Source organism: Pseudophryne corroboree, chromosome 8, assembly GCF_028390025.1.
Source record: "Pseudophryne corroboree isolate aPseCor3 chromosome 8, aPseCor3.hap2, whole genome shotgun sequence".
Lineage (NCBI taxonomy): Eukaryota > Metazoa > Chordata > Amphibia > Anura > Myobatrachidae > Pseudophryne > Pseudophryne corroboree.
Window position 1 is genome coordinate 290,689,102 of NC_086451.1, and position 19,880 is coordinate 290,708,981.

At 52.2% G+C, this 19,880-nt stretch overlaps 1 protein-coding gene across 4 annotated transcripts in view; it reads right to left on the reverse strand.

Moving 5' to 3' along the window:
• Positions 1 to 6,150, reverse strand: part of ACSL4 (acyl-CoA synthetase long chain family member 4) — a 293,951-nt gene extending 287,801 nt beyond the window's left edge. For 2 of the 4 annotated variants that reach the window (XM_063937299.1, XM_063937298.1), the window contains exon 1: positions 5,932 to 6,150. The gene's annotated coding sequence lies outside the window, so the exon portion shown is untranslated. The remainder of the gene's footprint in view (positions 1 to 5,931) is intronic. The other 2 variants (XM_063937301.1, XM_063937300.1) reach the window with 1 other exon arrangement.
• Positions 6,151 to 19,880: the final 13,730 nt, after the last annotated feature.

The window sequence follows — 19,880 nt, forward strand, 5'->3', positions numbered from 1 at the left end:
ACCCTGCATCCACCACAGTAGAGACACCCTGGTCCTTGGAGACAGGGTTATCATTTGATGCATTTGAAGATGCGATCCCGACCACTTATCTAAGAGGTCTCACGGGAAGGTCCTCGCATGGAACCTGCCGAATGGAATTGCTTCGTATGAAGCCACCATTTTTCCCAGGACTCGTGTGCAACGATGCACCGATACCCTTTTTGGTTTTAGGAGGTCTCTGACTAGAGATGACAGCTCCTTGGCTTTCTCCTGCGGGAGAAACACTTTTTTCTGTTCTGTGTCCAAAATCATCCCCAGGAACAGTAAGCGAGTCGAAGGAACCAGCTGTGACTTTGGAATGTTCAGAATCCAGCCAAGCTGTTGTAGCACCTCCTGAGATAGTGCTACTCCGACCAGTAACTGCTCCCTGGACCTTGTCTTTATAAGGAGATCATCCAAGTATGGGATAAATAAAAACTCCCTTTTTTTTTGAAGGAGTATCATCATTTCTGCCATTACCTTGGTAAACACCCTCGGTGCCGTGGACAGTCCAAACGGTAGTGTCTGGAATTGGTAATGGCAATCCTGTACCACAATCTGAGGTACTCCTGGTGAGGAAGGTAAATAGGGACATGCAGGTAAGCATCCTTGATGTCCAGGGATACCATGTAATCCCCCTCGTCCAGGCTTGCAATAACCGCCCTGAGCGATTCCATCTTGAACTTTGTTATGTAAGTGTTCAAGGATTTCCATTTTAAAATGGGTCTCACCGAACCGGCTGGTTTCGGTACCACAAACAGTGTGGAATAGTAACCCCGTCCTTGTTGAAGTAGAGGCACCTTGACGATCACCTGCTGGGAATACAGCTTGTGAATTGCCTCTAGCACAGCCTCCCTGCCTGAGGGAGTTGTCGGCAAGGCAGATTTGAGTAAACGGCGGGGGGGAGACGCCTCGACTTCCAGCTTGTACCCCTGAGATACTACTTGAAGGATCCAGGGATCCACCTGTGAGCGAGCCCACTGATCGCTGAAATTTTTTAGGCGGCCCCCCACCGTACCTGGCTACGCCTGTGGAGCCCCCGCGTCATGCGGTGGACTCAGAGGAAGCAGGGGAAGAATTTTGATTCTGGGGACTGGCTGCTGGTGCAGATTTTTTCCTCTTCCCTCGTTTGACCCGCCTGCTTTTTTGAAGCCGAAAGGACTGTACCTGATAATACAGTGCGTTTCCTAGGTTGTGAGGAAACCTGAGGTAAAATATTTTCATCCCAGCTGTTGCTGTGGATACGAGGTCCCAGAGACCATCCCCAACCAATTCCTCACCCTTATAAGGCTCTATGTGCCTTTTAAAGTCAGCATCACCTGTCCAGTGTCGGGTCTCCAATACCCTCCTGACAGAATGGACATTGCAATAATTCAGGATGCCAGCCGGCAAAATATTCCTCTGTGCATCCCTCATATATAAGACGACGTCTTATGTTCGCAAAATAGTATCCCTGTTTGAAAGGGGTACAGACCACGCGGCAGCAGTCTGCAGGTCTCAGTCTAGTACCTGAGTGTGTAATTACAGACTTCAGGATAGCCTCCTGCTATTTATCAGCAGGTACCTTCAAAGTGGCCGTATCCTAAGACGGCAGTGCCACCTTGACAAACGTGTGAGCGCCTTATCCACCCTAGGGGATATCTCCCAGCGTAACTTATCCTCTGGCGGGAAAGGGTACGCCATCAGTAACTTGTTAGAAATTACCAGTTTCTTATCGGGGAAACCCACGCTTTTTCACACTTCATTCACTCATTTGATGGGGGAACAAAACACTGCCTGCTTTTTCTCCCCACACATAAAACCCTTTGTTTTTAGTGGTACTTGGGTTAATGTCAGAAATGTGTAACACATTTTATATTGCCGGGATCATGTAACGGATGTTCCTAGTGGATTGTGTATATGTCTCAACCTCGTCGACACTGGAGTCAGACTCCCTGTCGACATCTGTGTCTGCCATCTGAGGGAGCGTTGATGGCCTTTGAGACGTCTGGGCAGGCGCGGGCTGAGAAGCCGGCTGTCCCATAGCCGTTACGTCATCCAGCCTTTTATGTAAGGAGTTGACACTGTCGGTTAATACCTTCCACCTATCCATCCACTCTGGTGTCGGCCCACAGGGGCGACATCTCATTTATCGGCATCTGCTCCGCCTCCACATAAGTCTCCTCATCAAACATGTCGACACAGCCGTACCGACACACCGCACACACACAAGGAATGCTCCAATGAGGACAGGACCCACAAAAGCCCTTTGGGGGGACAGAGTGAGAGTATGCCAGCACACACCAGAGCGCTATATAATGCAGGGACTAACTGAGTTATGTCCCCTATAGCTGCTTTTATATAATTTATACTGCGCCTAAATTTAGTGCCCCCCCTCTCTGTTTTAACCCTGTTCTGTAGTGTAGACTGCAGGGGAGAGCCAGGGAGCTTCCCTCCAACGGAGCTGTGAGGGAAAAATGGCGCCAGTGTGCTGAGGAGATAGGCTCCGCCCCTTTTTCGCGGACTTTTCTCCCGCATTTTTATGGAATCTGGCAGGGGTTAATATACATCCATATAGCCCTGGGGGTTATATGTGATGTATTTTTGCCAGCCAAGGTGTTTATATTGCTGCTCAGGGCGCCCCCCCCCAGCGCCCTGCACCCATCAGTGACCGGAGTGTGTGGTGTGCATGAGGAGCAATGGCGCACAGCTGCAGTGCTGTGCGCTACCTTGGTGAAGACTGATGTCTTCTGCCGCCGTTTTTCCGGACCTCTTCTTGCTTCTGGCTCTGTAAGGGGGACGGCGGCGCGGCTCCGGGACCGAACACCAAGGACTGGGCCTGCGGTCGATCCCTCTGGAGCTAATGGTGTCCAGTAGCCTAAGAAGCCCAATCCGGCTGCAAGCAGGCGAGTTCGCTTCTTCTCCCCTTAGTCCCTCGCTGCAGTGAGCCTGTTGCCAGCAGGTCTCACTGAAAATAAAAAACCTAAATCTATACTTTCTTTCTAAGGGCTCAGGAGAGCCCCTAGTGTGCATCCAACCTCGGCCGGGCACAAGATCTAACTGAGGCTTGGAGGAGGGTCATAGTGGGAGGAGCCAGTGCACACCAGGTAGTCATAAATCTTTCTAGAGTGTCCAGCCTCCTTCGGAGCCCGCTATTCCCCATGGTCCTTACGGAGTTCCCAGCATCCACTAGGACGTTAGAGAAAAAACAATAAAACCAGAAAAGCTCTAGGAGCTCCCCTAGCTGTGACAGGCTCCACCAGGCACATTTTCTAAACGGAGTCTGGTAGAGGGGCATAAAGGGAGGAGCCAGCCCACACTATCAAAGTCTTAAAGTGCCCATGGCTCCTGGTGGACCCATCCATACCCCATGGCACTAATATGGACCCCAGCATCCTCGAGGACGTAAGAGAAATATGAAATGCTAGCCAGCAATAATATTAAACATCATTAGTTAAATCCACACTAGCAAGCAGTACACAGCACTTGTTAAGAATTTAGAATAGATCCGATAGTGTATAGCGGGGCTCGAGAATAGCGCACTCATGCTTCTGCTGAACTACACATGCCAGCATGCCAAGCCACAGTTTTAAGGGCCCCATACACTACACCGATAATGCCCAATTCGGGCATTCGGTCCGATATAGTGGGTGAAATCGGGCATTTACGGTGTGCTTTTCTCACGATCCAATCCTATGAGCCTCCACACGAGCATCGGATCCCCCTAGATCCGACATATCCCGAGTACTGCACTCCTGATATGTCGGATCCCGCAGTAATGGATGGGAAAGTAAAAGATACATTGTATGCAAAAAAAACTGGGTACGATATATCTAATACTATCCTGCCAATGGGGAGGTTGCCGGGAGTTTGGAGGAAATCTTATATGACATGATGGACAGTCATGTCGTATAAGTGTATGGGGCCCTTTACTGTTAGGACACATTATACTTGTGGCAGGGCATTTATCTTATTTACAGTTTCTTATATAGCGCAGTATATTCTGTTGCACTTTACAATTGGAATTCTGTTAGGTGTACTTCCAAAGCAGCCAAAGTGCCAGGATGTTGCCAGCCACGGGTGTATAGCCCGCCAAATGGTTTATATGTTTTATTTAAAACAAAATAATATCCCAATTTTAAAGAACTAAAGAGCATCTGGCCCACATAAAAATGTTAATATCTTAAAGGGTCATTCATCAATATTAAGCACTCTACTAGCACTACCAGAAAAGTGTTATGCGTAAGTTATGTCCCTATTGTTCTATGGGTTCATGATCAGACAAAAGGGACATGTTAATGCAACCACATTATGCCGCACTGTATAATATGTTGGCATAACAGAGGGTATTAAATTAACAGTGAGGTTCTGTTGTAGCTGTACATCTAATGAAGGTCTGTTATAACCTACTTAATTATCTAATTATTGCTCACACCTAGGGCTGCGAGGAAAGTATGCAAATAAATACCATAATTTGTGCAGAAATAGCTGAATCACAGGATGTGTGGGTTTTTTTTTAAGTAATGCCTTCTATTACTACAGGTTGAGTATCCCTTATCCAAAATGCTTGGGACCAGAGGTATTTTGGATATCTGATTTTTCCGCATTTTGGAATAATTGCATACCATAATGAGATATCATGGTAATGGGACCTAATTCTAAGCACTGAATGCATTTATGTTACATATACACCTTATACACACAGCCTGAAGGTCATTTTAGCCAATATTATTTATAACTTTGTGCCTTAAACAAAGTGTGTCTATATTCACACAATTCATTTATGTTTCATATACACCTTATACACACAGCCTGAAGGTCATTTAATACAATATTTTTAATAACTTTGTGTATTAAACAAAGTTTGTGTACATTCAGCCATCAAAAAACAAAGGTTTCACTCTCACTCAAAAAAGTCTGTATTTCGGAATATTTGGATATGAGATACTCATCCTGTATTAGCATTAGTCTCCAAGAGGTATATACAGGGGAGCAGCAGCAGCATTTGGCAGCCAACACTTGGTACCAGTGACAGCCATCAGTATGGTCTGATGAACTGCCTGGCATCACTTACATATAGCACATGCGGCACCAAAGACATCAGTCCTCTGTCACCAATATCATCCCCCCAGTCTGACAGCCACCCAGACACAGCTCCCTACAGCAACATCGTGTGACTGCCAGCATCTCCCTCCACAGCACCCACTCCCAGCATCTCCCTCCACAGCACCCACTCCCAGCATCTCCCTCCACAGCACCCACTCCCAGCATCTCCCTCCACAGCACCCACTCCCAGCATCTCCCTCCACAGCACCCACTCCCAGCATCTCCCTCCACAGCACCCACTCCCAGCATCTCCCTCCACAGCACCCACTCCCAGCATCTCCCTCCACAGCACCCACTCCCAGCATCTCCCTCCACAGCACCCACTCCCAGCATCTCCCTCCACAGCACCCACTCCCAGCATCTCCCTCCACAGCACCCACTCCCAGCATCTCCCTCCACAGCACCCTCTCCCAGCATCTCCCTCCACAGCACCCTCTCCCAGCATCTCCCTCCACAGCACCCTCTCCCAGCATCTTCCTCCACAGCAACCCTCCCAGCATCTTCCTCCACAGCAACCCCTCCCAGCATCTTCCTAACCCCTCCCAGCATCTTCCTCCACAGTAACCTCTCCCAGCATCTTCCTCCACAGTAACCTCTCCCAGCATCTTCCTCCACAGTAACCTCTCCCAGCATCTTCCTCCATAGTAACCTCTCCCAGCATCTTCCCATCGTAGCATCAGCATCCTCCTACACCCATCATATCATCATCATCATCATCCTTGTACCAGTAACTGCCCTCCGTCCCACACCCTACCTCCCACCGCCATGTGACTGAATGCTCGTCACTCGGGTCACACCGTCCTGTAGTCCCAGCAGTTATGTACGCACCTATGGGCAGCCGCTGTGAAGATGAGCGATAAGTCAGCGGATCTCTCGGTAGCAGCTCAGTAGTGCGGTCACTCCGATTTTCCGGACCCTCAGCCGACGCCTCCTCCTGCTCAGGTAAATGACCGACAATAACCCTGAGCTCTGGAAACCCGCCGAAACGTCATCTGATTCGATGAGGGACGGCCAATCAGAGTCACCCCTTCTCTCCCGCCCTTTTCCTTTGACATCGTACATCAGTTAAGGGGGATTTCAGTGCGCGCATGCGCAGTCCCGTTACAACATGTGCCAAGTGTACACTGACTATGGCGGACCGGAGCAGCTCCCTGCAGCGACCTCTGCCGCTGAGGAGCTGTGAAAGCGCGTCCCAGTCCGGGGGACGTGTCCGCGACGGGCTGTGGGACTGGGGAGGGAGAGATCACTGGCACTGGCCGCTTCCGCACGAAGCTGCTGCGGCTGCTCCCGCGCTGCTAGGAAGCTGTCAGTCCTATACAATGGTGCTGTCTACACAGGGGAACACTGTGCAGGACTGACAGCCTCCTACGTACCCCGCTGCTGCTATCCCTGGGAAGAGGGAGGGAGGGAGGAGCGGTGTTCAGTGTTGGAGGGTATGCTACAGTATGTAAAACACTAGCTGCATAGGGAGGGGGATTTTTTTTATGCAGTATAAATAATTAATAATAAATGACCCCTTGCACACTGTTTTTGTTGGGAGGGTAGGGGGTGTATCCACGCCTCCTTCATAAAAACATAATTAAAACTAGTATTTATGAGCAGTGCCACACGCAGTGGCGCCGAGAGGCGGGTTATCGGGTATTAATTACCCGCTCCCAGGCTGCTGGAGGGGCCCAACAGAGGAGTCCGCCTCCCTCTTCCCAATTGGCGGTGCTGGGCGGCGCCATCTTCCCAGTGACAACATCAGGAAGATGGCCGCCGCACATTGAAAGCAAAGAATGGCACTGTGCCAAAGTCTTTGCTCTGTAGTGCACATGCGCCATGTTCCCAGATGTCACTGGGAAGATGGCGCCGCCGGCTGAAGAGGAGGGATCCGCTTCCGATTAAGCAACCTGGCCCCGTTGACTAAATTGTGCACAACTAATACCTTAATCAATTATTTATTTCAGGGGTGTAGACGCCCCCAATTTAGGCCACACCTCCAATACATTACTGGGGCCCGGCTTGGCACTCCACGCCCCTGGACATACGCTCTATTGTGGGGTGAGGTGCCGTTATACCCATTCCGGTTGGTAGAATAGGGTGCAGGACACCCAGACAAATGTAGATATCGGTTTGGGTGCCGGAAAGGTGTGCAGACCACCTTAGATAGCTGTTCCAGGTGCAGGAATGGTGTGCAGAACACCCAGACAACCTTAGAAACTTGGTTCAGGGTGCCGGAATAGGACACAGACCACCATAGATGTCAGGGGCGTATCTAGAGAGGAGGGGACCCGTGTGGGCCCCCTCCTCTACCATCCCTTAGCCGGTGGCAGCGCTGTTAGCACTCTGTCTGAGCACTAGAGACTGGCACTGTGCGCAGCCATTTTTTCGGAGACCTGCGCACGCACTGTACACTCTGGCACAGCGATGCTGCCGGCTACGGGGATAGGAGAGGAGGGGGCCCACGCACAGACACCAGAAAGGTAAGTATAGAAGAAATGGGTGTAGTGTGTGTGGTGTGGGCCCCCTCTGGACACCCATTATAGATACGCCACTGATAGATGCCAAAAACGGGAGCCGGAATGGTGTGCAGAACACCCAAATAACCTTAGATAGCTGTTCCAGGTGCCGGAATAGGACGCAAACCATGTACCGGAACGGGGTGCAGACCACCTTAGATACTCGTTTCGGGTGCCAGAATTGGATGCAGAACACCCAAATTTCCTTAGATAGCTGTTCAGAGTGCCGGAATACGATGCAGACCACCTTAGATACCCGCTCCGGGTACCGAAATGGTGTGCAGAACACCCAAACAACCTTAGATAGCTTAGCTGTTCATGGTGCCGGAATAGGAAGCAGACCACCATGAATGCCCATTCCGGGTACCGGAACGGGGTGCAGAACACTTAGACAACCTTAGATAGCTATTCCGGGAGATGGAATGGAATGTAGGCCTTAGAAAGTAGTTCCGGGTGCCAGAACAGGATGCAGACCACCTTAGATACCCGTTCCGTAAGCCGGAACGGGATGCAGACCACCTTAGATTGTTGTTCCAGGTGCGTGAATGGTGTGCAGAACACTCAGTTAACCTTAGATAGCTGTTCAGGGTGCCGGAATAGGACACAGACCACCTTAGATATCCGTTCCGGGTGCCGTAATGATGTGCAGAACACCCAAATAACCTGGGATAGCTGTTCAGAGTGCCGGAATAGGAGGCAGACCACCTTAGATACCTGTTCCGTTTGCTGGAATGAGGTACAGAACACCCAGACAACCTTAGATAGCTATTCCGGGTGTGGAATGGAACGCATGCCACCTTATATAGTCGTTACGGGTGCCGGAACAGTGCACAGACCACCTTAGATACCCGTTCCGTGTGCCGGAACGGGGTGCAGAGCACTCAAACAACCTTAGAGAGCTATTCAGGGAGCCGGAATACGACGCAGACCACCTTAGATACCCGCTCCAGGCACCAGAATGGTGTGCAGAATACCCAAACAACCTTAGATAGCTGTTCATGGTGCCGGAATAGGATGCAGACCACCATGAATGCCCCTTTCCGGGTGTCAAAATGGTGTGCAGAACACCAAAATAACTTTAGATAGATGTTCAGGGTGCCGGAATAGGCCGCAGACCACCTTAAATACCCATTCCGGGTGCCGAAACAGGTCACAGACCACCTTAGATACCTGTTTCGGGTGCCGGAACAGGGCTCAAACCACCTTAGACAACCGTTCTGGGTGGCGGAACAGGATGCAGACCACCTTAGATTGCTGTTTCAGGTGCCGCAATGGTGTGCAGGACACTCAGACAACCTTAGATAGCTGTTCAGAGTGCCGGAATAGGGCGCAGACTACCTTAGATACCTGTTCCGGGTGCCGGAGCAGGGCGCAGACCACCTTAGTCAACCGTTCCTGGTGCTAGGACAGGATGCAGACCACCTTAGATAGCTGTTTCATGTGCTGGAATAGTGTGCAGGACACCCAGACAACCTTAGATAGCTGTTCAGGGTGCCGGAATAGGGCGTAGACCACCTAAGATACCCATATCGGGTGCCGGAACAGGGCGCAGACCACCTTAGACAACCGTTCCGGGTGCCGGAATAGGATGCAGACCACCTTAGATATCCATTCCGGGTGCTGGAACGGGGCACAGTCCACCTTAGATAGCAGTTCCGGGTGCCGGAATGGGCCACTGACCACCTTAGATAGCTGTTCCGGGAGCTGGAAGGAGGTACAGAACACCAACATCACCTTACACAGCTGGAACAGGCTGCAGACCACCATAAATAGGCATTCCGGTTTCTGGAACGGGGCGCAGTCCACCTTAGATAGCCGTTCCGTATGCCAGAATGGGCCGCAGGCCACCTTAGATAGCCGTTCTGGGTGCCGGAACGGGGCACTGACCACAATAGATAGCCTATCCGGGTACCGGAACGGGGTGCAGACGAACCACACCACATTACGCAGCCATTCCGGGTGCCAGAAAGGGCAGCAGATCACCGTATATAGCCGTTCCAGGTGCCGGAATGGGGCACAGACCACAATAGATAGCCTATCCGGGTACTGGAATGGGCTGCAGACGAACCACACCACATTACTCAGCAATTACGGGTGCCAGAACAGGTAGCAGATCACCGTAGATAGCCATTCCGGGTACCGGAATGGGACGCAGGCCACCTGAGATAGCAGTTCCGGGTGCCGGAATGGGCCGCAGACCACCTTAGATAGCCATTCCGGGTGCTGGAAGGAGGTGCAAAAAACCGAGACCACATTACACAGCCATTCCGGGTGCCGGACCAGGCAGCAGATCACCGTAGATAGCATTCTGGCTGCCGGAACGGGGTGCAGTCCACCTTAGATAGCTGTTCCGGGTGCCAGAACGAGGTGCAGATCACATTAGATAGCCATTCCGGGTACCGGAACGGGGTGTAGAATACCCAGATTGCATTATACAGCAATTCCGGGTGCCAGAACGGGCAACAGATCACCGTAGATAGCCATTCCGTGTGCCGGAATAGGCCTCAGGCCACCTTAGATAGCCATTCTGGGTGCCGGGATGGGCCGCAGGCCACCTTAGATAGCAGTTCCGGATGCAGGAAGGAGGTGCAGATAACCCAGACCACATTACACAGCCATTCCGGGTGCGGTCCAGGCAGCAGATCACCGAAGATAGCATTCCGGGTGCCGGAATGGGGCGCAGTCCACCTTAGATAGCCGTTCCGGGTGCAGACCACATTAGATAGCCATTCCGTGTGCTGGAACGGGGTGCAGACCTCATTAGATAGCCATTCCGTGTGCCGGAATGGGGCGCAGTCCACCTTAGATAGCTGTTTCGGGTACCAGAACGGTGTGCAGAACACCCATAGCACATTACACAGCCATTCTGGGTGCCGGACCAGGCAGCAGATCACCGTAGATAGCATTCCGGGTGCCGGAAAGGGGCGCAGTCCACCTTACATAGCCGTTCCAGATGCCGTAACGAGGCGCAGACCACATTAGATAGCCATTCCGGCTACCGGAACGGGGTGTAGAACACCCAGACCACATTACACAGCCATTCCGGGGGCCGGAACACTTAGCAGATCACCGTAGATAGTATTCCGGGTGCCGGAACGGGGCGCAGTCCACCTTATATAGCTGCACCGGAATGGGTTGCAAAACACCCAGACCTCATTACGCATCCATTCCAAGTGCCGGAACAGGCAGCAGATCATCATAGATAGCATTCCGGGTGCCGGAACGTGGCGCAGTCCACTGTAGAGAGCCATCCTGGGTGCCGGAACGGGACTCAGACCACATTAGATAGCCGTTTCAGGTGCTGGAAGGAGGTGCAGAACACCAAGACCAACTTACACAGCCGGAAAGGGCCACAGAGCACCATAGATAGGCATTGTGGGTGCCGGAAAATGTGCAGACCACCTTAGATAGCCATTCTGTGTGCTGGAACGGGGCGCAGACCACATTAGATAGCCATTCCGGGTACCGGAATGAGCAGCAGATCACCATAGTTAGCCATTCCGGGTGCCAGAACAGGGCGCAGTTCACCTTAGATAGCCATACCGTGTACCGGAATGGGGTGCAAAACACCCAGACCACATTACGCAGCCATTCTGGGTGCTGGAATAGGCAGCAGATCATCGTAGATAGCATTCCTGGTGCCGGAACGGGACACAGTCCACCTTAGATAGCCGTTATGGGTGCCTGAACAGTCAGCAGATCACCGTAGATAGCATTCCGGATGCCAGAACAGGATTCAGACCATCTCAGATAGCCGTTTCGGGTGCTGGAAGGAGGTGCAGAACACCAAGACCACCGTACACAGACGGAACAGGCCACAGACCACCATAGATAGCCATTCCGGGTACCGGAACGGTGCACAGACCACATTAGATAGTTGTTCTGGGTACCGGAACGGGGTGCAGAACACCCAGACCACATTACACAGCCATTCCTGGAGCCAGAACAGGCAGAAGATCACCGTAGATAGCATTCAGGGTGCCAGAATGGAATGCAGAACACCTTAGACAGCCATTTCGGGTACCGGAACAGGGTAAAGAACATCCAGACCACATTATGCAGCCATTCCGGATGCCGGAACGGGGCGCAGTCCATCTTAGATAGCCATACCAGGTACCAGAATGGGGTGCAGAACACCCAGACCACATTACACAGCCATTCTTGGTGCCGGAAACAGGCAGAAGATCACCGTAGATAGCAATCTGGGTGCCGGAGCGGGGGGGGGGGGGGGGGGCAGTCCACCTTAGATAGCCATTCCGGGTGCCGGAATGGGCCACAAAATACCCTAGATCCTCGTTACGGGTGCTGGAAGGAGGTGCAGAACACCAAGACCACCGTACACAGACGGAACAGGCCGCAGACCACCATAGATAGCCATTCCGGGTACCGGAACGGTGCACAGACCACATTAGATAGTTGTTCTGGGTACCGGAACGGGGTGCAGAACACCCAGACCACATTACACAGCCATTCCTGGAGCCAGAACAGGCAGAAGATCACCGTAGATAGCATTCAGGGTGCCAGAATGGAATGCAGAACACCTTAGACAGCCATTTCAGGTACCGGAACATGGTAAAGACAATCCAGACCACATTATGCAGCCATTCCGGGTACCGGAACGGGGCGCAGTCCATCTTAGATAGCCATACCAGGTACCAGAATGGGATGCAGAACACCCAGACCACATTACACAGCCATTCTTGGTGCCGGAAACAGGCAGAAGATCACCGTAGATAGCAATCTGGGTGCCGGAGCGGGGGGCAGTCCACCTTAGATAGCCATTCTGGGTGCCGGAATGGGCCACAAAATACCCTAGATCGCCGTTACGGGTGCTGGAAGAAGGTGCAGAACATCCAGACCACATTACACAGCCATCCGGGTGCCAGAACAGGCAGCATATCAACTTAGTTAGCCATTCCGAGTGCTGGAACATAGCGCATCCTACCATAGCCAGCCATTCCAGGTGCCAGAATAGGGAGCAGACTACCTTAGATGCCCTTTCAGGGTGCTGGAACCGGGGTGTAGACTACCATAGCCAGCAATTCCAGGTGCATGAATATCTGTTCTGGTTGGTAGTACGGGATGCAGAACACCCGGACCTAACTGAGAATGCCATTCAGGGTGCCGGAATAGGATGCAAACCACCTTAGATACCCATTACCAGTGCTTAAAGTGGTCCTGGAGAGGTGGTGGAACTCACCCCCCCCAATCCGAGCTGTAAAGAGATTGTGCGCGGCGTAGGCGCGCAGTGCGAATAAGGGGCGTGGTCCCAAAAAGAAAGGGGCGTGGTCATCCAATAGTATCCCCAATTTAAATTATTTAGAGCTGCCCCCAGTTCAGATGCCCCTGTAGAAGCTGTCCCCAGTAGTTCATGCCCCCAGTAGAAGCTGCCCCCTGTAGTTATGCCCCCAGTAGAAGATGCCCCCTTGTAGTTATGCCCCAGTACAGATGCCCCCAGTAAAAGCTGCCCCCTGTAGTTATGCCCCCAGCAGAAGCTGCCCCCAGTACAGATGCCCCATGTAGTTATGCCCCCAGTACAGATGCCACCAGTAGAAGATGCCCCCAAGTAGCGCCACTTCACACACACATAAAAATAAAAGCCACACACAATACTCACCAGCCCCGCTCCTGCTTCCGGACCGCTGACCTCCGCCTGGCTGCCCGCTCCTCGGATCTATGGGAGAGACGTCATGACATCTCCCCCATAGCGCCGCCAGCCCAAACCAAAAAACTTTTGGTAAGCGAATATATATTTTGGCACCCCTGAGTGGAATATATAGGAGTGTGGTTTCATGGGAAAGAGGCGCGGCCACAGAATAGTACCAATTCATATTACATCGCACAGTAGCGTCCGTTAGTCATATTACACCACACAGTAGCGTCCGTTATTCACATTACACAGCACAGTAGTATGCAGGGTGTGACAGAGAAGCAGTGGGTGACGGAGAGGGTAACTGGGAGAAGGTGACAGGGAGAAGTTGGTAATAGCGAGAGGCTGAGGGTGATGGAGAGTGGGTGAAAGGGAAAGGTAGAGTGTGAAAATGAGAGGGTGATTAGCAGTGGGTGACCGGGAGAGCCAGAAGGTGATGGGGAGGGGGCGACAAGCCGAGGGAGACTGGGAGATGGGGACAGGGAAAGGCATAGGGTGATGGGGAGAAGGTGACAAGCAGAGTGTTACAGGGAGAGGGTATCTGAGGTGTCTGTACGAGGGAGTAAAGGGGGTAAATTGGGTTGAAAGGGCTCACTGGGACATGACGGGAAAGTATTCGGGGAGAGACACGCAGAAAATAAACAATGGCTGTTAACATGAGAGGAGAGAGGGAGTGAGAGACGGAAAGGGGAGAGGAAAGAGAGAACTTCTCTGACCTGCAGTAAGAGAGACGTTCATTTCTGGACACAGTGGAAGGCTCTGGAGAGCATAGTCCCATGGTCCCAGCACTGGCAGGCGATTAAATGTCCCTCGAGTCGGCCCTGCGTCGGAGGTCTGGCAAGTCAAACAGTATCAGAGAGGAGGGAAGGGGAGGGGCCGCCTCCTGCTTTGTTATGACCCGCCGCAGCGTACCGCTAGCTCTGTAAAAAAAAAAATTGAGCTGCCTGCGATGCGGGTGTGTGTGGCATCCCCGTGTCTGGCGGGCGGCAGCAAGGCTGTAGACAGTGAGTGGCAGTGACTCAGTGTCTGCAGTAGCGCCCTCTAAACTCTGGCGCTCCACGCGGCCGCGTACCACGCGTATGCGTCGGGCCGGCCCTGGCCACCGCACAGCTGCACACAGCCGCACACAGTGGAAACCGGAGCTCAGAGTGAGCACCGGCTGCCGCTGAGGGAAAGGTGCGGGTGCCCGCTGGTAACACAACCTCAGAGGGCGCCCGGCATCCCCATGCGGCTCACATTCTTGGTTAGGTGAGCCGGAGGAGGCGGAATCCAATTGGAACTGACGGAACTCACTTTAACTTCTGATTTTATCCCTGACACAGCTCTCCCTCCCTGACAGTTTATCCCACACACAGCTCTCCCCTCAGCACGTATAATCCCACACACCATCTCCCCAGCACGTATAATCCCACACACAGCTCCCCCCCAGCACGTATAATACCACACAACATCCCCCCAGCACGTATAATCCCACACACAGCTCCCCCCAGCACGTATAATACCACACAACATCCCCCAGCACGTATAATCCCACACACAGTTTCCCCCCAGCACTTATAATACCACACAACATCCCCCCAGCACGTATAATCCCACACACAGCTCCCCCCCAGCACGTATAATACCACACAACATCCCCCCCAGCACGTATAATCGCACACACAGCTCCCCCCCAGCACGTATAATACCACACAACATCCCCCCAGCACGTATAATCCCACACAGAGCTCCCCCCCAGCACGTATAATACCACACAACATCCCCCCAGCACGTATAATCGCACACACAGCTCCCCCCCAGCACGTATAATACCACACAACATCCCCCCAGCACGTGTAATCCCACACAGAGCTCCCCCCCAGCACGTATAATACCACACGCCGTCCCCCTCAGCACGTATAATCCCCCACACAGCTCCCCCCCTTTCAGCACATATAACCCCACACACAGCTCCCCCAGCACATATAGTCCCACACACAGCTGTCCCCCGCAACACATATAATTCTGCAAACAGCCCACCCCCAGCACATATAATTCCACAGAGCTACCCCCTCAGAACATAGTCCCACACACAGCCCTCCCAGCACATATAGTCCCATCCACAGCTCCCCCCAGCACTTATAGTTCCATTCACAGCCCTCCCAGCACATATAGTCCTACACACAGCCCCATCCAGCACATATAACCCCCACACACAGCCCCCCAGCACATATAGTCCCAAAAAAGCCCCCCCCCCCCTTCCCCAGCACAGTTGATCCTTAGCATAGCCCCCCCCCCCCCCTCCCCCCCCCGCACATCTCCTTTCTACCTCATTCATGTGCGTGGGTCATCCTGTCAGGGCCTCAACAGCTCCTCCACTTTAGGCGGCAGGAGAGACAGGAGTGCAGTGATAGCACTGCATGATTTCATTCCCGCCGCCGCGGCCAGCAGGAGCAGCGGGTACCTGTAGAGGCGGGGGCTAGGGAGCGAGACACTGTCTAGTGCTGCTGCCCGCCCACCCCATCTATTAAAGTCGGAGGCGTGGTGCGGCACAGTGACTGTGACAGCGGGAACAGGCTAATCGAGCAGCGCAGCATGTATAAAGTTCCCATGGCCGGGTAAAGTGGGCTGGAGGTGGCGGAACTGGTTCCGCCTCCCAATACAACTGACGGAACGCAGTTCCGCCCCGTTCAAGACCACTTTAAACCCTGCCCATTCAGGGTGCCGGAATAGGACACAGACCACCTTGGATATCTGTTCCGGGGTGAGGGGATGGTGTGCAGAACACCCAAACAACCTTACATTCAGGGTGCCGAATAGAACGCAGACCACCTTTTGTACTTGTGCTGGGAGGGGGCCGGCCCTGGGCTGGGCGTCCCCCCACATGTCTGTGTAAGTGATCGTAGCTGTGCTAAATTTAGCGCAGCTACGATCAGGTCGGAATGACGCCCATAATGCGCTGCCGAGCAACAAGACCATGGTGTTCGGCAGCATGACGACGCCTCCCACTTTTTGTCAGGGCTACATGGAGCGCAATGATGACGTCATGAGATCACATCACGCTTCTTCTCCTGGTGGATGCGGCTGGCATGAAGAGAGGAGCCTGAGGGCTGGGTGCCTTTTTCTGCAGTGTACAGCTGTTTCCCTTCACTCGTCTTGAGTGATGCATCGGCACTGAGCGGCTTTTGTTCTTCACAGGCTGCGCCAGTGTCGGACTGGGGCATGAAGGGCCCACCAGGGAAATGTAATCACAGGGGCCCACTAAAGGCGCTGCCATATGCTGGAAGGGGTGTGGCCACATGACCAGAGGGGAGTGGCCAGCCATTAGAGGCGCCACCTAGCATAGTATATACAGAAAAAGAGCTCTACCTCGCTGTCCACTTCAAGCTGTTGTGTATGTGCCTGGGTTATATCGGGAGAGAGCAGTAGTATACATGTGTCTGGGTTACATCGGGAGAGAGCAGTAGTATACATGTGCCTGGGTTACATCGGGAGAGAGCAGTAGTATACATGTGCCTGGGTTACATCGGGAGAGAGCAGTAGTATACATGTGCCTGGGTTACATCGGGAGAGAGCAGCAGTATACATGTGCCTGGGTTACATCGGGAGAGAGCAGTAGTATACATGTGCCTGGGTTACATCGGGAGAGAGCAGTAGTATACATGTGCCTGGGTTACACCGGGAGAGAGCAGTAGTATACGTGCCTGGGTCACTCCGGGAGAGAGCAGTAGTATACGTGCCTGGGTCACACCGGGAGAGAGCAGTTGTATACGTGCCTGGGTCACACCGGGAGAGAGTAGTAGTATACGTGCCTGGGTTACACCGGGAGAGAGTAGTAGTATACGTGCCTGGGTTACACCGGGAGAGAGTAGTAGTATACGTGCCTGGGTTACACCGGGAGAGAGTAGTAGTATACGTGCCTGGGTTATCCCAGGAGAGAGCAGTAGTATATGCACCTGAGTTAATCTGGGAGGGAACAGTAGATACACATAATGACTGGAGTATATTGCCAGATACACATACGCCCCCAGCAGTGCCAGATACACATATGTCCCAAGCAGTGCCAGATACACATATACCCCCAGCAGTGCCAGATACACATATGCCCCCAGCAGTGCCAGATACACATATGCCCCCAGCAGTGCCAGATACACATACGCCCCCAGCAGTGCCAGACACACATACGCCCCCAGCAGTGTCAGATACACATACGCCCCCAGCAGTGCCAGTTACACATATGCCCCCCACGGTGCAGGATACACATACGCCCTGCCAGTGCCAGTTACACATATGCCCTCACGGTGCAGGATACACATATGTACCCCCAGTGCCAGTTACACAAATGCCCCCACTGTGCAGGATACACATATGTACTCCCAGTGCCAGTTACACAAATGCCCCCACAGTGCAGGATATACATATGTACCCCCAGTGCCAGTTACACAAATGCCCCCACAGTGCAGGATATACATATGTACCCCCAGTGCCAGTTACACGAATGCCCCCACGGTGCAGGATACACATATGTACCCCCAGTGCCAGTTACAGAAATGCACTCACAGTGCAGGATACACATATGTGCCCCCAGTGCCAGTTACACAAATACCCCCACAGTGCCGGATATACATATGTACCCCCAGTGCCAGTTACACAAATGCCCCCACAGTGCAGGATATACATATGTACCCCCAGTGCCAGTTACACAAATGCCCCCATAGTGCAGGATATACACATGCCCCCACAGTGCAGGATATACACATGCCCTCACAGTGCAGGATATACACATGCCCTCACAGTGCAGGATATACACATGCCCCCACAGTGCCAGTTACATATGTACCCCCAGTGCCAGTTACATATGTACCCCCACAGTGCAGGATATACATATGTACCCCCAGTGCCAGTTACACAAATGCCCCCACAGTGCAGGATATACACATGCCCCCACAGTGCCAGTTACACAAATGCCCCCACAGTGCAGGATATACACATGCCCCCACAGTGCAGGATATACACATGCCCTCACAGTGCAGGATATACACATGCCCCCACAGTGCCAGTTACATATGTACCCCCAGTGCCAGTTACATATGTACCCCCACAGTGCAGGATATACATATGTACCCCCAGTGCCAGTTACACAAATGCCCCCACAGTGCAGGATATACACATGCCCCCACAGTGCCAGTTACACAAATGCCCCCACAGTGCAGGATATACACATGCCCCCACAGTGCAGGATATACACATGCCCCCACAGTGCCAGTTACACAAATGCCCCCACAGAGCAGGATATACACATGCTCCCACAGTGCAGGATATACATATCCCCCCCACAGTGCCAGTTACACATACAGTGTCAAGTTACACGTTACTCACCACCGCCGCCCGGGCTCTGCTGCTGCTCCGTGTCTTTGGGCCGGGGAGGAGAGCGCAGCTTGCGCCTCTCCTGGCCCACAGTCCCACTCTTCGTGGGATCTAATTACCGCCGCCACCTGGGCTCTGCTGCTGCTCCTGTGTCGGGGCGGGGAGGAGAGCGCAGCGTGCGCTTCTCCTTTCCCTCAGCTGACTCTGCCGGCCAGTGTGTGCTGCCGCTCTCTCTCCCAGGGCCACTGACGGCAGCATGTTACATGCGCCACTGCTCCAAGTTATTACAGTAGGCCCCGCCCTCACATAAAAGAGGGTGTGGCCAAAAATCAGTGGGGCCTACCGCTGGTTTCACTGGCTCCCCGGCGGCCCAGTCCGACACTGGGCTGGGCTGCTGGACATGTCTCTGCCTTCACTGTGTGGGGTCATTCATTTTTTATATAATGTGGACACTAATATATATGTCTATAATTATGGGGGCATTACCATGTACTTCTTTTGTAATGTGGGACACTACTATATATGTCTATTACTATGGGGGCATTACTATATATTTATATTGTAATGTGGATGCTACTATATATTTCTGTTATTATGGGGGCATTACTATATATTTCTATTGTAATGTGGGACACTACTATATATGTTTATTACTATGGGGGCATTCCTATATATTTCTATTGTAATGTGTGACACTACTATATATTTCTGTTAGTATGGGGGCATTACTATATATTTCTATTGTATTGTGGGACACTACTATATATGTTTATTACTATGAGGGCATTCCAGGGGCGGATTGGGAACAAAAAGCGGCCCTGGAAAAATTTGTACTAGTGGCCCCACATAGGCAGCACCAGAGACAGAAGGTCTAGCCATGGGCTATGGCAGCAGCACCCTCCCCCCAAGACTTTCCAGATAGTGGGCATGTCCAGCATCAAGGGGGAAGTGAAAAATAAATAAAATTTAATATTATAAGCACATTATATGATACACCTTCAGAATTTAGGAAACTATATCAGTCTTTAGAAAAATATATTTTCTTTCTTATTACACTAACTGTATCCCAATCACTCTTCACTCAATCTTATATGTCAGCCAAGCAGGCAGACAGAGCATACACTAGATCATCTGCAATCACAGGCTAAGTGGCAAAGTAATTTCATATATGCAAATTATTTTGCTTCTTATTCATTATGTCTATAAAAAGGACCACATGTCCTCAAACAAAACAGGCCCCGCGGGTGCGTCGGCCCACCGGGAATCTTCCCTGTAAACCG